Source organism: Mastomys coucha, unplaced genomic scaffold (assembly GCF_008632895.1).
Source record: "Mastomys coucha isolate ucsf_1 unplaced genomic scaffold, UCSF_Mcou_1 pScaffold15, whole genome shotgun sequence".
NCBI lineage: Eukaryota > Metazoa > Chordata > Mammalia > Rodentia > Muridae > Mastomys > Mastomys coucha.
Window position 1 is genome coordinate 91,693,412 of NW_022196897.1, and position 20,884 is coordinate 91,714,295.

The 20,884-nt window shown below is 37.5% G+C and overlaps 1 long non-coding RNA gene across 1 annotated transcript in view; it reads left to right on the forward strand.

Annotated features, from left to right (window-relative positions):
* Nucleotides 1–18,645, forward strand: part of LOC116090606 — a 124,764-nt gene extending 106,119 nt beyond the window's left edge. Inside the window, exon 4 of the long non-coding RNA XR_004118743.1 lies at nucleotides 18,304–18,645. This is a non-coding gene — a long non-coding RNA (uncharacterized LOC116090606). The remainder of the gene's footprint in view (nucleotides 1–18,303) is intronic.
* The last annotated feature ends 2,239 nt before the right edge of the window (nucleotides 18,646–20,884 follow it).

Genomic DNA, 20,884 nt, shown 5'->3' on the forward strand with positions numbered 1-20,884 from the left:
ACATCCAGTTGTGGTAGCACATGCCATTAATTGCAATACTTGAGAGGCAGAGGCAGGGGGGATGAATCTCTGTGAGTTCCAGGACAGCCTGGGCTACAAAGTGAGGCTCTATCTCAACGAATGAAGTGGGTAAATACTACACTTGAGAAAGCACTTTGTCAGACTCCAGCTCTGTTTGTTTCTAATGGGGTTACTCTGCTGGATGAATCTTACTGTGTGAGTTAATTTCTTACTTTTATGAAACTAGTATTTTATTTCCACAAGGTTGTGAAATGGACCACATCCATATCTTTATGAGTCAGAGACTGGGAAATAGTAGGAAAAAAAGCTTGATCTAACCATGTAAATGCAGCCAGTTGGAGGTAAATATGGCACTGTGTAGAGATACAGTCTTCTGTGTCCAATGTTACAAAATATTGGAAATCATTTTAGCACAGTGGAGTGTACAAATGAATACTTTTGATGAACTCCTTGACTTCTTATCCGAACATAATGGCAGCCACTTTATTCTCTTACCTACATCAATGAAAATCTTTGATAAAAGATCTCAACCTAATCTTCAAAGTTGTTAAATTGTAAATTCATTTTAAAATATTTAAACAGTCATAATCCATGTCCAATTTCTGCAACTTAGGAAATTCTCTCAGCATTAGATTTTCCAAGCTATATATTTTAAAGAAAGTTAAAAGTTCAGTATCATAAGAGTTTTAACTTAAAAAAAAAAAACTAACATCTGCTTTCTACTTCCTCTAAATGAGGCTTTTTTTTTCACAGAAGTACTTCAAAATTAACATAAATTATTTTTTGTTAACTTTGTTTGAACAAACATTGAATTGCTATTGTCAGAGGTTCATGTTTACTATTTATATTTTTTAGTTGAGCTTGATTGTGAATGAAAACGAAGCAAAGGTCCCAGAAAAGGCCATTCTTGCCATGACACAAGAGGAATGCCATACGTCACAGGAAAATAGAAGGGACTGATTTTACTAACACTATCAAAACCATAATGTACTATAACTTCAATATTAACAGAAAATTTACTTTGAGTATTAGAGTAGATCAACTCTTGTTAATTCTGAAAAGCTGGGAACAGAAAAAAAAGCTGTTAAAAACTGGCAATTATTTTATTGATGTATGCACCCTGAAAAATCATGCCTGAAAGAGCAAATCAGACCATGATTTTCTGAACAATCATGAATATTTTTCCATTAAATTTTACAAGTTACTACTTGAAAATCAGTTTTAAAACATTACAGTATCATAAGTATATGAGGGTCAATAGATCTTTGAGAACTCTGAATCTTGTTTGTATTAACTAACATCTGTGGAGAGAATTCTTGTTCTGGGTTTTAGCAATGCTAACTAAGTTATCTTCTATCACGAGAAAGCTGTAGTTTACAAATGTCAACCCTGAGAGAGCTAATCATCGGATTCTGCCGGCAATATTGTAATGAAGAACTATTAAATCAAACCTCCCCTCCAAAGCCCATGCTGGGAAGTTGACAGCGTATTCCATAAATGAAATAATAACACAAAATTGGTGCCAGACAAAGGAGGAAAATGATTTTCATGTCGCTTCCTGGAATGCAAAAGCATTTAATCTTCTTGAGGAGCGGGCATGGATTTGCTAGTCTCTGTATACCACTGTGAAAAATAAATCTATAACCAACTTAAAGAATAAGATAATGTATACATTAAAAAAAATAACCTTTCTATATAAGTTTGACCAATTTGAATACTGGTCACAGTAATCTATCTAAAGTTAAAGGTTTTAGTATTTTATTTTTATTTTAATGACTATATCATCTTTTCTAACTTTATCTTTAATAACAGATTATCAATAAGAAATGCAAAATTTTCTGCATGAATTCAACACTTAGGTGAAAACGTGGTATTTTGGGACATATATGCCCAGTGCTAAAGATGATATTGTAAACATATATTAGAATACTCAGTAGGGAGTATTTTACAAAAATTGTATGTGACCATTTCCCACAATACAAAGAGTAACAACTGTATAGATTTAAGTTATAGTTTTGGCTTCTTCCACTGAATAGTTATAAGGTAGATGATTAGTTTGCTAGTTATAAATTTTTAAAATTATATCCCTCTACATATGTTTAATCACAGTTAGAAAGACTTTAATGTTAAATAATGACATTGTTTCCTTGGGCATAATTATGTTTTCCCTTTGATGTATATTTCTAGTCATTGTATGTGTGTGTATGATTGTAGGTGTGAGTGTGGATGGGTGCAGTGTCCCTGACAGGTATGTAGATGTTAGAATAATAACCTTGTGTATGGGTTTTCATCTTCTACTTCGTTTGAGACATAGTCTCTGGCGTTGCTGCTGTATACATCAGCCAGCCTACAAGCTTCTGGGGGAGTCCTATCCTCCATCTCTCACCTTTCTGAAGCAGTACTGATGCACACTATCAAAACTGGCTTTACTGTGGATCCAAACTCAGGTTGTCCCGCACATATGACAAATGCCCTCTCAATTGGCCCATTTCTTTAGTCTTCCCTTTGCTATTTTATGTAAAATTGTAATTTCATTGGAGGTGAAAATTAGTGGTCAAAGAAAATGAACATTGTTTTAGATATATAAAGTATAATGGAAATGTAATACTTATCTTTTCTTAGAAGCATGATAATATTGTTTATTTAGTATTTCTTTTATTAGCTTAGCTGTTAATTATAAAAGTAGTGGGTTCATTGTGATGTCTTCACACATACATATTAGCATTCTTATTAGCAGTTTTGTATTTATTTAACACTAATGCTTCAATGTTTTTTCTGTAAAAATTTAATTAGTTACATATTTAATTTACCAGGTACAAATCAAGACTATGGGTTTTTTGTTTCAAAAATTAAACACATGGATAATTACTAAATTATTGTTTTAACTGGTTTAGATGTGTAAGTTCCAGTGTTCAGGTTAGCAAAGGTGAATTCAAATTTTAGCTGCAGTTTATGCACACACAGAGAAGTGAAATCCTAGTGGAAAAGGTAAGCAAGAAAATTTAGGAAATCTTATTTCCATATTTTCTCAGCTCAGTTTTCCTACCTTTATTTTAATGTTGCTGTGGCTTGAACCCAGGGCTTTGTGAATGCTAGGCAAGTTCTGGAGCACTGAGCTGCAACTCCAGACCCACAGTTTATTTATACAAATATGAAATTTTATACCTATCTCAAAACCCTGATAGCATGTCATAAAATCTCAGGTTTAGTTCTTATTTTACTGTCTGGGCTCTTCTTTTAAAATGTTCATTTATTCAATAATTATGCATAAGTTGTAAGGCTATTTTGATACAATGATATGTTAAAGTTAAATTTTTAGTCTTTGTAAACTTGTAATTCATTATCATCAGTTTAAAAGTATGCTATTCCAGGTTGCCTGGAAAGTAGATAACAGCTCTGGACTAAAGATGCATGAGCAGCAAAGCTTGGCAGAAGCAACCAAACTGTTGTGAAGTCAAGGAGGAAGGTTTGTGAGTGTGTGTTTGAAACATAGTTAGCCTTTGCGCCTGGGTATGGACGTAACCTAGTACATCTGGTCATTGTTCTGAGCATGGCAACTAGCCCTTAGTGAACTATACTCCTATGATTAGAGTTTTGTAAAGAACATCAATGCAGCAGCCTGGGGATCTAGTTCCCATCAACATCATTGCCATCAACCTATCTGCAAACAGTCTATTTGGGAAGACATTCAAAATGCCTCAATTTTCAGTGCTCTCTTCTCATATCATTAGATGGGGATGTCAGGTTGTAAAGCCACCACATAGGGACCTCTGATTGAAAGCAAGGTAGATCTCCCCAAGTTATAGCAAAGTGAAGATATAGTAGTCACTGCAATGTTGAGAGAGGTACCGTACATGTCAGATTTCCCAGGGGTTATATTGTAGCTCAGCTACCAAGTCAGAGATACTTACCTCTCTTTCAGCTCCCTTGATTTTTCTGGTCTTCTTTTATTGATTCAAGATTGGATTAATTCTCCTTTTTAACTTATGAAAGCAATATATTTGTAGGCAAAACAATGAAGAGATTTAGGAAGATTAAAAAGCATTCACCAAAATCTCTGTGTACCTTTTTTGGATTATTTTCTTTCATATGTATGTATGTATGTATGTATGTATGTATGTATGTATGTATGATGTTGGTGGAGGAAGGGTGTTGCATGGTGTACATGTGGAATTCAGATGATGAGCTGCAGATTTCCACTATAGGTCCCCGGGATCCAATGCTTGTTGGCAACTGTCTCTACTTGATCATCCCACTAGTGCCCTCCACCTTTCATTCTCATACTGTATTTCCAGGCTGGCTTTAAACTTGCTAAGTAGTTCATAGAGGTCTTAAGGTCATGTCAATCCTTCTGCCTCAGCCTCCCAAGTACTGAGATTACAGGTTTGAGCTACCACATCTGCCTAGAAAGTTGGGATTATAGACAGTCTTTGATTTGAGACCATCCTGCATTTTTTTAAAGACCATATTTCAAGAATAGAGACAACCATTCTAAGTGCTGATTTTGAATGATAGTTTTGTGTAAAGTGCTCTGGAGCTCTTAGTAACATGGTGGATTCAAAGTCACAGAGAATTCAGCCCAATAGCTAACTAACATCACTGCAAAATCCAGGAGTTCTTCAGACTTGTTCCTAGCAGTGGACAGGCAATATTTAGCAATGTGTAGCACAGAAATAGGTTTTTTCAATATGTAAGATTTATAAAAAATTATAAAGAGGTTAATATTTTGTGCTGACTATAAGCCATCTTGAGAACTTAATTGAACTCAAGAATTATATGCATGTATCATAGAGATATGTTCAAACATCCCACGTACATATGTATAGCCATGTGCACACTTGCTTTATTTCAGAAGTTGGGCTTGTTTCCTCACCAGAATATTTAATTTTTGTTTGGTACCTTCTGTTCATTTGCTACACTCCCAAATTCTGTGCAAGTGTCCCTTCCGTACTTCATTGCCATGGAGCACGGAGAGGGAACGAGTGAGCTTTCTCTCGCACAATGAGATGGTGCGCTTTTTCAGCATATGCATGCGTAAGCCTTCTTTTGTGAATGGGCCCGATAGGGTCAGATAATGTTTAAAGGGAAAGGTTTTATGTCTCTCAGGCTTCTATGTTTCCACATGGATGCTCTCTCACACACATAGATTGAATTATGAACAGACCCATTAATGCTGGGATCACAGAAGGTCAAGTTTTGTCTTCTTTTACTCCCATTCAGGTTGCTTTTGTAGAGAGAAAAAAAGGATTTGCAAGGGAAAAAGAGATTTATGATAAAGATTGTTTTTAAGAACACTTTTTTCCTTTTAGCAACATATTTGATTTGGATAAAGATCATATTATGGAAAATAATTCAATAATATTGTATCATTTTCATAGTTTAGTGAGTGTTAGTTCATGTGTGTAGTTGTCTTTAAGGGCAACATGTTATCATAATAACTAAGAACAAAACATAGCACTTTGAAGATAAAGGTCATAAAAATATGTAAAGTAAGAAAGTTTGAGGAGAACTAAATGGAACTATTATCAAAATGTCATTGGCAGTGTTCTTGACTAATTTTCTCCTTGTTTATGGTGCAATTTAATCTTTTCTCAGACATAAACATTTTCAGTTTGAATTAGGAAAACAACAAATAATCTGTGCCATTGTGGCTCACAAATATTAACGACTAATCCAATGGAAGCGGTAAAAATAGTAATAGAGAAACATTTTTGAAAGGACAAAGACTTTATCCCCAATGAAAAATTTAAGACTTTAACCAATAGCTCTTTAGAGAGCAAATGACATCAGCAATTGTATGGTTGGCTGATTTCTGATGTCACATAGAATCCCTTATCAGTTAAAGGGTATAGATTGTGACAGTAAAACTGGTCATGCATAAAATGCTCCCAAATCAAAGTCTGGGAGTCTTCCTTCTCTCTCTTCTGGTTTTGTGCTGGTGGCTCGCTCTACCGTGTGGTGGAGAACATCAAACCGAAGAGAACAGGGTTTGACAGAAAGACTCATTATAGGATACAAACATTAAATGCCACATAAAATTCTGTCTTCCTAAGTCACGTGATCTTGGGGATGGCTTCAGAGAGCTCCTGTACTTTCCAGAGAGCCCTTGTGTTTCGGGCATTTGCTTTTTGAACTTGGATTTCATCAATTAACCAGGAGAACGGCCACCTGGGCTGTTTGGTGTTTGGCTCTGTGTCAGCTGCTGTCATCTATCACTGAGGGTAATTCTCCTGTAGGATAAAATATCACGAGCAAGATGAGGCAGAAGTGCCGGCTTGCACTGGATAAGTTAGAGTTTATTAAAGGTCACAGCTTATACGGCTAACTGTGCTGTGTGTAGTGCAAACCATTCATTCATATTAGAAGGAAGGGCTCCTTAGAGGAGCCACCCATTAGATTTTATAGTTTAAGAACAATATTGTCTTCATTTTTTCTTCCTTTATTGTTTTTCCCTATTTCCCTCCTTTGTTTTCTTTTTCTTTTCATGTCTTCTTTTTTTTATATTATTTTTTCTCTTTCCCTCTGTTGTGGCTCCTCTCATCATTCTCCCAAACCCTCTCCAGTGCCCTATATGCCTGCTATCAAGCTCGTATCCAAGTTACTCTGCTTAGACATGAGGGCTTACTTATAAATACTTAATAGGAATTGGCACAGACCTTCCCTGACAATAAAAGCTGTCCATTCCTAATGAGTTATACATAGTTGAAAAGATTTAACAGAAAATAATATATTAATCAATTTTTGGAAATATTAGCCAAGTCTAAATCCTAGTGACTCAACACAAAGTATGTATTACATAATATCAACTTATTAACACAAAGCATATAATATTAACACAATTCATATAATATATATTATCTACATATATATTAGTGGCATGTTTTTTGTGACCCTCTCCAGAATGTCTTTCCTAGGCTGTGACAGAGGTTGAAGGCAGAGCTGTTACTGCAGCACTGGGGCATTTTCAGCAGGGGCAAAGACCTGTGGTGAAGTGCCCCATGGCTCTCAGAGTGATGCTGAGGAGTGCCATCTCACAGTGTGGACCAAGGCAAAGTGTATGTGTGCACGTGCACATGCACACACACACACACACACATTTGTGTACACATATATAATAATAATAGTCAAAGAAAAAAGTCTGTCAACTTGTCAACTTTTGAGTTAGAGGAGACATAGGAGAGATCTAGAAGCGGTTAGTTGGGAGAAAAGGGAGGGGGAGAAAGTGATATACTGTTATTTCTATAAGGGTTGGTCTGTAGGTGATTCTGTCAGGGCATTTTCATTAATTAATGGTTTATGTGTGAAGGCCCAGAGTGTGTAGGTGGTACTATCTTTGAGCATGTGGTCTTGCATTGTATAAAAACTTGATCCAAACAATCCAGGAAGCAGTCCATGACTTCTGCTTCAGTTCCTGCCTCCAGGTACTTGTCTTGAATTCCTGCCCCAACTTCCCTCTATGATGGGCTTTTACATGAAAAATGTAAGATGAAATAAACATTTTCATCTCCAAGTAATTTTGGTCAGCATTTTATCACAAAAATAGAAAGTAAGTTATTGTTATTAAATTAAGTCATTTTAACAAAAACATTGCATTTTTTATTTGTAGATCCTAGGTTAATATATATATATATATGAATATATATTTGAATATGAATATGAAAGTGAAAGTGCAACTGTTGTTTGGGGCAGCAAAAAGGGATTATGGTGAATAATAAAGGAAAGGGGAGAGCCATATGAAGGAATTAGTTCAAAGTATATTACATACTTATATGAAAACACACTTCTACCACTTAGTGAATGAATATATATGCCCAAAAAAATCAACTGACTCCATAAGTATAGATATGTGGTTAATTATACGTGATTAATCTGTAATTAATCTCTATCTTTTCCTTTAGTGTATGTCTGGTTTTATTCCTATACCATGTTGTTTTAGTAACTGAAGCTTTGTGTTATGTTCCAATTCAGGTACTAGATTCCTCCAGCTTTTAAGAAAAAAATAGTTTTGCAAAGTTGGAGAAATCCCCCAGTAGATGAAATTCTTAACTTGTGAGCAGAAGAACCTGTGTTTTCCCTATCAGACATTTTTAAAAAACCATGCATGGTGGCATATGACTATAATCCAAATGCTGGATTGGTGGAGGCATGAGGATCCTTAGGGCTCTAAGACAAGCCAGCATAGCCTAATGAATGAATCTCAGTTCTCAATGAGAGTCTCTATGTCAAGAATAAGAGTGATGACTTCTGAGGAAGGACACTTGAAGGTGAACTCTCGTCTGGCATCCATATAGATTCCCTCATGCATGCATTTACCTTTTCAGACACAGATACACACACACACACACACACACACACACACACATGTATGTATGTATATACATATACACACCCACATGTACAAATGTACACACTGACACACAAATTGCCACTTGATACTTCTCACATGTCATTTGACCAAGGCAAATTATTGTTTGTAATGTAACTTTTTTCACAACTCTTCATTCTTCATTTATGTATATTTTTTGTCAGTGAACTTCCTTGTAGGCAGCATGTAGTTATGTTTATTTTTTTTATACTTAACCAGTCTTTTTAAAACTTTTTTCTAATTCTGATTTTTCAAATTTCTTTCCTTGTTTCTTCAGTGGCTCAATTATCATTCAGTAGATTTTTTAAAGATATTGTTTAGTTTTGTAAGTTTATATACTCTCTCTAAGTTTTATAGCCGAACCTGTTTGTTTCCTGGTTCCACTGGCTCGGGATACCTTTTCCTAGTCCTTTTATCTCACAATATCTATCGTTGATATTAAGGTATGCTTCTTGGAGGCAGAAGAAGGTTGGTTATGTTTTCTAATACAGTCTGCTAGTCTATATCATTTTATTGTGGAATTGAGAGCATAGAATTCGGAGTATTATTAAATGGTGCACATTAATCCTTGTCATCTTACTGATTGTGTAGTATTTCATTGGACTCGTTTTGATCATCTGTTCTTGTATTGCTTATTTATTCTCTTTGGCCACTCATGTTTGGTCCTCCTGTTCAGAATGAAGAATTCCTTCAACTAGTCTCTGTAGACCAGGCTTAGTGGTCCTAATCCCTTAGTCTGTTTTTATCACAGAATTTTTGTATCTTTTTCAATTTTTATGGATAGTTTCTCTGGATTAAGACATTATTAGACCCTTCTAGCTTTAGAAGTTTCTGTCAAATAATCAGGTGTTAATTTGGTCAACCTGCCTTTGTAGGTGACTTCATAATTTTATCTTGCAGCTTTCAATACTCTTTCTTATAAATATTATCACTTTATGCTGTATTTTAATTACATATTGTGTGATATTTCTTTTTTATGGGATATTTTATTTATTTACATTTCAGATGTTATGCTCTTTCCAGGTTTTCCCTCCACAACCCCCTATCCCACCCCCCTTCCCCTGCTTCTATGAAGGTGCTCCCTGACCCACCTACCTACTCTCACCTCACCACTCTAGCATTTCCCTATACTGGGGAATCAAGCTTTGACAGGACCAAGGGCCTCTCCTCTCACTGATGCCAGACAAGGCCATCCTCTGCTATGTATGACATTGGAGCCATGGGTCCCTCTTTGTGTACTCTTTGGTTGGTGGTTTAGTCCCTGAGCTCTGAGGGGGTCTGGTTGGTTGATACTGTTTTTCCTCCTATGGGGCTGCAAACCTCTTCAGCTCCTCCAGTACTTTCTCTAACTCCTCCATTGGGGTCCCCGTGCTCTGTCCAATGGTTGGCTGCGAGCATCTATCTGCCTCTGTATTGGTCAGGCTCTGACATAGCCCTTCAGGTGACAACTATATCAGGCTCCTGTCAGCTAGCACTTCTTGGCATCAGCAATATAGTGTCTGGGTTTGGTGTCTGTATATGAGATGGATCCCCAGGTGGGGCAGTCTCTGGATGGCCTTTCCTTCAGTTTCTGCTCCACACTTCTTTTCTGGTCCCATTTATTAGTTATTCTTCATGCTTGTTGGATGGACATCTTTCTGTATGTTGGAAAAATATTCTATGATTTCTTTTTTAAAAACTTTTTTTTTTTGAGACAGGGTTTCTCTGTTTAGCACTGGCTGTCCTGGAACTCACTCTGTAGACCAGGCTGGCCTCGAACTCAGAAATCCGCCTGTCTCTGCCTCCCAAGTGCTGGGATTAAAGGCGTGTGCCACCACCACCTGGCTTAAAAAACTTTTTAATTGATTCTTTGTGAGTTTCATATTATGCACCCCAATCTCATTCATCTCCCAATCCCTTTGTATCTGCCCTCTTACATTTTTACAACCTGCTCTCAAAAAGGAAATAAAAACAAACAAAAATAAGCAAAACAAAACAAAACAAAATAATACATAGAAAACATCTCATTGTGGCAGCTGTAGTTGCACCACAGTGTGTTCCACAGTATACCCCTTTGTCCATACATCTTTAGTTGTGAATGTTCACTGCAGCGAGTCATTGGTCTGTTTGGAGGCCTCTGACTTCTGCTACCCATCAATAATGAATTCTCACAGGGACTTCCTTTAGTTATCTGGTTGTCCTGTGTCATGGAGATCCTGCAAGACTGGCCTTTTCACATGTGCTCCAGCAGTTCATAGATGAAGTAGATGCTTTGAGCCAACTCAGATCCCTGGAGAGTAGCCTGGGTGGCACCTGAGTGGGTCTGCCAGCTATCCCACACCCACACCCCTGGGCAAGCTCATCCAATGCCACAGCCAGGGAAGGGCAGAACCAGCTCCCCCCTCTCGCTTTCCACCCCCCAACGCCCTTGGGGTTGGGTCATCCACACCCACACCGTAGGCCAGCTCTACTGCCCACACTGTCAAGGCCAGCTCTACTGTCCACACTGTCAAGGCCAGCTCTACTGTCCACACCGTCAAGGCCAGCTCTACAGCCCACACCGTCAAGGCCAGCTCTACTGCCCAAGCAAGGTGCAGGGCTGTTCTCCCAAATGCTGCAGTTGGCGAGGATCAGGGCCAGCTGTCCTGTGTTCATACCCTCAGGGCCATCTCACCCTCATATTCTAAAATTTTATCAAAAATATTTTCTATTGATATGATAGTGTTTTTCCATATTCTATGCCTGTGATCCAAAGGTTAAGGATTTTCATAGTGTCTCAGAGGGCTCCCAATTCCTGTTCGTGTATTTTTTTGTTTAAATTTTGTTTCAGAAAATATACTTTGCTCGTATTTTTTGTCTTCTAACTCCTAACTCCTCCCAGTTCCTTACCAACTCCCTGCTATCCAGACTCTATGTTCTCTCTGTATCTCTCTTTCAAAAGAAAAAAAAAAACTTAACAAACCTAAAACCAAATTAGAAAACAAAAACAAAAAAATGAAGATTAAAAAATGAACAGAATGCAATAAAAACTGCTCAAATAAAAACAAAATGACAAAAGAACTCTGACCCCCCCCCAAAAAAAATCCCAATTGAGATTATTTTGTTGGATCAACTTCTCTGGGGCATAGGCCTGCCCTGGAGTATGGTGGATATTCCTGGTGATACTCTGTTAGAGAAAGGTGATTTCCCCTTTGTGAGCATCTATCAATTGCAAATGGCCTCTTGGTTAGGCCTGGGAACCCATGACTTCTTTCCCCACTCAGTGCTGGGACCCTACCTGGCTTGAATCTGTGTAGGTCCTGAGTACTGCCACAGTCTTTGTGAGTTCCTATGTTCATCTATGCTATTCTGAAACAACATCCACCTCTGGCTCTTAAAACCTTTCCATGTCCTCTTCTACATAGATCCGTGTGCCTTGAGGGGAGAAGTTTGATGAACACATTGCAATTAAGTCTGAATGGCTCTCACTGAAGCAGGACAAGTTAGCCCTCTGCTATATATGTGCTATGGTGTAGCTTCAGCCCAACCTATGTGTACTCACTCTGTAGTTGGTGGCTCAGTCTCTAAGCGATCCCAGGAGTCCAGGTTAGTTGACACTGTTGGTTTTTCTGTGGGCTTCCTATCCCCTTCAAGGCCTTCAATCATTCCCCTAACTCTTCTATAGAGGATGAGCCTAACCCTGCACAGATTTGACATGCCAGGGTTTGGAGAGATCCAGGGAGAGGCGCCCACTTTCTCAGAGGCAAATGGAAGGGGGGATGGGGGAAGTATTCTGGGATGAGGGTACTGGGAGATGAGGGGGACAGAATTTGGAATATAAGTTAAAAAAAAAAAAACGACAGAGTGCTCCCAGGTCTCTTTTACTTTCTGTACATTGCAAAGTTGTAGGATCTCTGTATCAATTACCATCTATTGCAAAAAGAGCTTTTTTTTATGAGGGCTGAAAAAATGTACTAACCTATGTGTTTAGCAATCTATCTTTTTTTTTCTATCTTTTTTTGTTCCTTTAGGAGAAAAATGATAGCAGGTTTTGTCCTAGGTGCGTGACCTATCTCTTCTTAGGTGCTTGGTCAGTTCTTTAGGTTCTTTAACAGTGTCAGGTATATGTTCCATCTCACTAAGTGGAATTTTAATCTAGTAAAGATGTTACTGTTTACTCCTGTAACATTTGTGCCACTACTAAACTAGTCTATCTCACAAGCAGGTTGCTATTGTAGGTTGCAACATTTGTAACTGGGTGATATTTATGATAATCGTTCTCTGGTAGCATGCAGAGTACTTTTCAGGACCATGAACTCCAGTCAGTAGGGGGTGAAGTTTCTACTGTGCACCAGCTCATCTTCTTTCTGTTTGATTACATGAGTAAGCATTGTCGTCAACAATAAGGTTGTGTGTTGTAAATTTACCATTGACCTTTACTAAGTGGCCCAGTCTCTCTGCCTAGTCTTCCAGCCATGACACTCTGTTTTCCATGCAATCCATTCTGTTGATGGGGCTCTTTACTGAGGGTTTTATTTGGTTTATTGAGGGTTTTTTTTTTATTTCTAGCATCATTTCAACTTGGGTTGATTCTTTTTATTGAGTTCTATTTTGATATTTTAAATTGCCTTCCTTATTTCACTCATCTGTCTTTGTTTTCTGAGTATATTCACTATGTGAGTATACTCACTATGTAGACTGGGCTGGTCTCAAGTTTTCAGAGATTCCCTTTGCCTCTGCTTCCAGAGTGCTGGGATTAAAGGTATGTGCTACCATGCCCAGCCTCACTCTTTCTTTGAGTTGTTTGAATATAGTCATAATGATTCTTTTTAATTCTTTGTCAGGACTGTCTTCCAGGTCATGCTCACAGGGGTCCATTATATGTGATTAGCATTTTGTGGAAGAGACTTGTCTTGGATTTTGAAATTACTTTTGTTTCTGGACATGAATTTGTACATTTGGTGTTACTTTGTTGAGTGGAAGTGGAAGGCTTGCCTATCTGTGCTGGGAGCTAGGAAGTGCGTGCCAGAGTCCAGGGTCCAAGGACCCTTTCCCTGTTGGTGCAGGGGGTGAGGAGAAGGTAAAGGCCTGAGCCAAGTGCTCAGGCTCTGGAACCTGTGAAGTGTTCATGCTGAGGGCTGTTCAGGGAGGTAGAAAATTTGATTTAGATATTCAGAGTCTGAGTACTTCTGTCTATGTCAGGAATTAGGGGAACATTCAGTCCACCTATTTATTGGTGAATTTAATACATTTACAATCAAAGTTAATAATAAGCATGAATTTGTACTGGTTAACGTATTCCTCATAGTCTGCTTGTTTTATACATTTTTGTCATTTTCTACTCTTTTTATTATTTATTTTGTGTTAGTTTTCTAACATGCTCTGCTTTAGTTATTTTTCTTTTTTATATCATGTATCTGCTTTTTCAGTGAATTTGCATATTCATAGATTTTAATAATGGCAGCTGCTATCCTTTGACTTGTCCCCCTCCCTCCCTTCCTCCCTTCTTTCCTCCCTCCCTCCCTTCCTCCCTTCCTTCCTTCCTTCTTTCTTCCCTCCCTCCCTCCCTCCCTCCCTCCCTCCCTCCCTCCCTCCTTCCCTTCCTTCTTTCCTTCTTTCCTCCATTCTTTTTTTCTTTCTCCCCCCTCCTTCTTTCTCTCTATCTTTTCTTTTGTTTTTATTTCTTTTCTATTTTGAGACAGGGTCTGTTTGCATAGCCCTGGAGGTCTTGGAATTCACGATGTAGACCAAGCTGGTCTCAAGTTTTCAGAGACTCCTTTTGCCTCTGCTTCCAGAGTGCTGGGATTAAAGGTGTGTGCCACCATGCCAGGCCTCACTCTTTCTTCCCTACTGTGAGGCTCCTCAAGTGTCCCATGTAGAGTATGTCTGGTTGTAGTGAATTCCCTCAGTTTCTGTTTACCTGGTAAATATAGTATTTCTTCTTCAATTTTGAGGGATAATTTTATTGAGGAAAGTATTCTCAATGGAGATGTTTTTATTTTCTTTCAGCAGTTTGAATATGTCTTTCCAGAAATATACAAATTATTTTAAAGTAACTTGTTTATAGACATATAATGCTTATAAACTTCTTAGATAATTTAAAGTATAATTGATCTCCCTCTCATATATATGTGTGTGTACACATATATGTAATATACACACAGATATATATATAAATACATCTATGTATATATAAACAATTATAACTTTTGCCAAACATACATGTGTGTGAAAATGCACACACACACACACACACACACACATACACACATATATGCACACTGAGCTATTAGTCAGAGTAGAAAAATAAATATTTAAATCATGTGATTATGATTATAAACTTGTTTAGAGTAAATTCTTTGAACTCTCTGAAGAAAGCACAGAAATTACAGACTTACCATGAGAACTGAAGTAGGCTGGATGAAATATTGTATTTCCAGTGATCGATATTAAGAGGTGACTGTGGAAGAATACCATTAGGAAGGAAAGTCCAATCAATTTAAGACATTTAGGTGAGATGTAGAATTGTGTAGTGGATAAAAAGTCTATCTACCATACTGGGGTAAACATAGTAAAGAAAACATGGTAAAGAAAGATAAAGGAAGAATATGTTAAAATGTTAAAAAAGAAAATACACCAACAAGAATGTACAAAGAAGAAAATACTTTAAGATATAGGCATAGTCAAGAACTTTCTGGGAAGGACTCCAAAGGCATGGGAAACAAGACAACCATTTGATGAATGGAATCACATGATATGAAAAGGCCTCTGCAGTGCAAAGGAACTATCGCTGAGAAGTAGGTGGCCGAATGGCAGAAAACTTTCACTATTTCCAGAATACATGAAGTACTGAAAAAAAAATCTTCCCATAAATAGATACCTGAAGGAATTGAAATATAAGTTTCCAAAAGAAGCAGCAATAATGGTTAACAAATATTTTAAAGCAGTTTTTAACATTCTTAGTTGTTGTGGAAATGCAAATTACAACACCTCACCCCAGTCAGAATGGCTCACATTAAGAAAGCAATGGCAATATATACTGGAGAGGAGATAGAGAGAGGAGGATTCCTATTTACCATGTGTGTGTGTGTAAGAAACTAGTCCAGCCACTATGGGAACATTATGGAGGCTTCTGATGAACTAAAAACAGAACTGCCATATAATCTAACTATCCTGGTTCTGGACACTTTCCCAAAGGGCCCAGATACTTACTTCTGCATTACTCATCACAGCTAAGAAGTAAGGCTTGCCTAGGTGTCCTCTAATGTATGGATTGACAAAAGAAAATGTGCTCCACATGCATAATGAACTTCTATTTTGCTGTAAAGGAACATGAAGTAATGACATTTGCAAAGAAAATGAATGGAAAGGAATGTATTATGTTAAGCAAAATAAGCCAGGCAACTGCCACATTTTCTTTCATACAGGCATCCTATATTTTTTAGATTTTCATTTGTTTAAATGCTCATGCAAGTGTGTGTGTGTGTGTGTGTGTGTGTGTGTGTGTGTGTGCACCTGCTTGCATTTGTATGAATGTGTATAAGTTACGTTAAAAAAAAAAGAAACCATCAGAAAGGAAAGAAGATCTTGAGTAGGAAGAAGGGGAAAACAGTAATAGGTCACTTCTTACACAAAGGAGAAAGGGACCATTGTCAGAGGAGAGGGTCAACGGGGGAATCAGGAAGTAGGCATAGCAAAACAAAATATATGCAAAACCCATTATTTTGCTAATTAAATGATCATTGGCATAATGCCTACTTCAGGTTGGGAGTTGTGATATTTGTTGTTTATTGATGAATGTCATTTAGTTCTTGGTATGCCAAGGATAGTGTTATTCTTCATTTATGGATGAGTTTTCTTCCCTGTTCTAAGCCACCCCCCCTGTAATTGTGAGATTAGAATTTTAACCCAAGATTTCAAAGTTCACATTATACTCAGTGAATAAGTCTAAATTGGCCTAAATTGATCACTTTAAAGACTATGGATAAAGAGGATTTCTGCTCTTCTATTTTTCTTGCTACTCTGTATTTACTCTGTATTTAAATGTCCTCAGACATTTAAATACGTGTTTACCACTCTAGTTGGAGGTATGAACCTGCAAGAGCAAGGCCTGAAAATGAGGTAGGCTAAAGCCTCATGCAGTCGGCAACTCTGTCCAAGCACCAGACAGAGTGTTGCCTTGAAGGTTGAGAAGAGTAACCTGAGTAAATTGTACAATCACAAGCATGTACATGGCAACGTCATGTTTCCATAGAGGCAAATGAATCACAACACTGAAGGAAGCTCACTCCTAGCCTCTATCCTGAGGAGCACAGAACACATTTCAAAACAATCTACATGTGGAAGAAACTGAGGTCACAAGACTCTTGTTGTTTTCTTGGAGTTTTCTCACAAGCACCCAGAATTCTCTTCACATGTCTCCATTCTTGAACCACATTCCAATATGTAAGAATTCAGTTTGTTTCACAAACTAAAAATTTATATAAAACAATGAAGAGTTAAAGAAGTATAGTTCTTTTTAAATAGCAAACTATATAATTTTGATTTTAATTTGTTATTTCTTAGTCCTAAGTATGTCTCATAAATAATAATATATGTATAAAGGCCATATGTCTTTCCTAACTATACTGATTAGGAAGAACAATGTCAACCAACCAGACCCCTCAGAGCTCCCAGGGTCTAAATCACCAACCAAAGAGTACACATGGGGAGACCCATGGCTCCAGCTGGGAATGTAGCAGAGGATGGCCTTATTGGACATCAGTGGGAGGGAAGGCCCTTGGTCCTGTCAAGGCTTGATTCCCCAGTGTAGGGGAATGCCAGGGGGGTAAGGTAGGAGCAGGTGGGTGGGGGAGCAACCTCACAGAAGCAGTGGAAGGTGGATGGGATAGAGGGTTTGTAGAGGGAAAACCTAGAAAGGGGATAACATCTGAAATGTAAATAAATAAAATATCCAATAAAAAGTAATATCGTACAATATGTAATTAAAATACAGAATAAAGTGAGAGGCACTGAGGCAGGAGTGGGTGGGCAGGTAGGGGAGCACCCTCAGAGGCAGAAGGAGGGGGGAGAGGATAGGGAGTTTGTGGAGGGGAAACTGGAAAGGAGGATAATATTTTAAATGTCAATAAATAAAATAACAAAAAATAATGAATAAAAATAGGAGTCTAGAATTATAAACATCAGAGGTATGCGTGTTGCAAGACTTTCTTATTTCTGGAAAATTCTGTTTTATTTTATGTATAGTTAGAATGCTGTCTAGATAGAAAATATATTTTAAATGTTGACAAAATCAATGAATTCAGTATATAAATCAACATTTTAATTTAATACATAGTAAAATAAAAAATAATCTAAAAAGCTACATATAGTAAAATGAAATAATGGTGATAGGTTACAATGAATGTCAAAGTCTAGGGAAGGTTTTACTTTGTTAAGAATTTTGTTTATTTTCTCCTTCTTCTGTTGTTGTATTTTTCTTTTTAGATGGTCTTACTATGTATCCCTGGTTTTACCAGAATTCATTATATAGACAAGGCTGATATCACACAGTATTATCTCTCCCTATAAAACATTTTAATTCTTTTGCAAAGTTATTAGATTTGTGTGATTTTTATGCCTGGAGTTAGTTTTTATTCAGCAATTTTAAATGGCTACCTATTCCATAACACCAAAGTAAAGAGATACACAGATACACAGACACAGACACATAGGAGAGGAGAGAGAGAGAGAGAGAGAGAGAGAGAGAGAGAGAGAGAGAGAGAGAGAGAGAGAGAGAGAAGTGAGCAATTGAAATATATGTGTTTATCCCTTGTATTCTCTTTACCTGAGGATGGAGCTGTACTTAAATTCTTGAATGGAAGTAATTTTCTCCTATCAGGCTAGATACTCAAAGATCTAATAGGTGTGACATCAACAATTACTTCTTGCTAACAACTCTTGTAATTTAACCCCTTCAGGTGAGCATGCTGATGTATGAACTGCAGACAGCTATCAAAAGCAACAGAGGTCATCTTGCTAAACTTGGCCCCCAATTACAGGCTGAGCAGGAGCAGTTCTCCTTATGTCTGCCAACACATTAAAAGCCTTCCAGCAAACAGTGTGGTCCCAAGAGGCCTACAACTCAAGGTGGATGTCATTCTGTGACTCTCACTGGATTCAGGCAGAGACGAAAACATTCCATCCCCCTGAAGACCTGTATAACACTAGCTTTCAGTTGAATGTCTCATTTTGTCCTCAACAGCAAAGTTTGACCTGTAAGGGTTAAGTATACGATTCAGAAAATAGATTTTAAAAGGAAATACCTATGTGTCTTTGAAATTGGAGTTTATAAAACTTAGCATTTGATACAGAAAACTAAGTATAAAAATTAAAAACTTCAGTGGGTGAACATTTGCATACTTCTCAAGGAAACAAAATACTATGTACATTTCAGTTTCTAAAAACAATGCATTTGGAAAATGGCTAAGGTTTAATAGTTGACAGACAGTGGCAATAGGAATTGAAGGTGAAAAGGCCGGGTGACTGATTGATGTTCAAACTACATTTCCAGAAAAAAGGATATGTATTGGATAAGTGTGACACATGTCTGAGTTCACTTGGCAAAATCAATACTTAAGAATATACTGAGGGGGAAAGGTGAATTGGTTATTTGTCAGGACAAGATGGCTAAATGTCCTGGGCTACTCTGCTAGTGCACTGTTAGAGAAAAAGAATAACTCACCCTGTCTAAAGCAGACGAAATACAGGAAGTGTAGGAAATGCAAAGGTGTTTGTATTCATAATAGAATATCCATGTTGTCTCTGTCATACTTTACATGTCCAAGATCTCTGATTAGGGAGCTTAGGCATGGGTCAGAGTGCAACCCTGCTAGGAGAAGTCTCCCTCCTGATCCTTTTTACAGGGACAGGATAATACTCAGTTGGATTCTGACCATAATTCACCTTACACTTTATCCCTTGCGTATAATTTTAGTGACACACACACAAACAAAACAAAACAAAACAAAACAAAACAGTTTAAAGCCTCTGGTTCCTTGTGATGACATTTCCCTGGATTCATTTTAGATGAGAATATTACCATTAAAAACAGACCTCTTTGCAAAGGTGACTCAACCTTAAATATATTGTTTGTGCTAGTCAGCAAAGGATTCGAGGAGTGACATTAAGGCATCAAAGAAAATGCTTCCTACAGTCGAATAATACTGTTCTCTTCAGGTTTCTGGCTTGGTTGTGGATCATTCTACAAAAAATACTTGCTATTGAGATAAACCAAACGAGGGTTTTTGGTCACTTTAATGGCATTTATATCATTGTGCCTTTTAATCCACTATTATATTGGCTGTAGTGCCACTGGAAAAAAACTTTTTCCCCTCATAAATTCATTGTTCATTCTGAAGAATTTTTATCATCTTAGCATCTTAGCTTGACAGTAAAATATTAATTGCAGACTCTGAACTGTTACTCTCACATATTCCCCCTTGCAGCATGCTTCAAAATTCTTTCCACACCAGCAAATAGGAAATTTATAAGCAAAGGAAACATGTTGTATAATATTTGTAAGTACCTGCTGTGCTATCTAATATAGTAGCTACAATCTGCAAGAGACTATTAAAATCAGCTAAATAAAACATCCAATGCCTCTAGTAGTGTGTTATAGACTTTTTTGATTTTAGCACTAACAGTTCTGCATTCAGCACATTGGAATGGTTTAATAACCTATCCAGAATTCTCTCCCACACATGTCCTGCATTCTCCCACTTTGATCCCACCTTACACCCCACCACAAGTGAGGTGTATATGAGACTTCAGCACCATATTCTTCTTCTGCTGCTGCTCTATTTAGTTTCCCCATTTGTTACACTGAGGTCATCTCAAGGCATGCACTATTCTTTTAAGTCCAGAGAACTCTTGAGTATCAATCAACTCAACTCTTGGGCCTTTTAGAGTGGTAGTTTCCAAATTTGGCTGAAGAGTGTTATCTGGAGACCATCTGAGAAACACCAGTGTTCTCTACTCCTACTAATTTGATGGGAACTGGTCTAGTGTCCAGAGGCTGACTTCAAGCATCTTATGAACAACAGTTAAGTTGTCAAGCATTTTGAGAGCCAATGGTTAAGTACTGGCATTATAGAAAGAGAGCTAATGCCCATTCCTTTTAGATCATTTGTTGGCATTTCACTGCAGCAGAGGTATTACTGTGTATTAGGTGTGTGGTGTCAATTTCTGTGAGTGTGCTACGATGCCTTACTTTCAAAGTTCGTGTTCAGTCATGACTTGTTATGACTCAAAACTGACTGATCAGAATGCATACAGAACAGATGGTAAATGATACAAACGAGGACTTGAGTTAAGGTCTGGTTGATTATTTGAGACAAGCCATGGAAAATTTTTCCTGTTTTGCTTTAAATATATTTTAAAAATGAGCTTTTTATTGATTCTTTGTGAATTTCACATCATGCGCCCCAATCCCACTCATCTCCCTATCCCTCTATATCTACCCTCCACCCTTGCAACCTCCCCGCCAAAGGAAAACAAGAA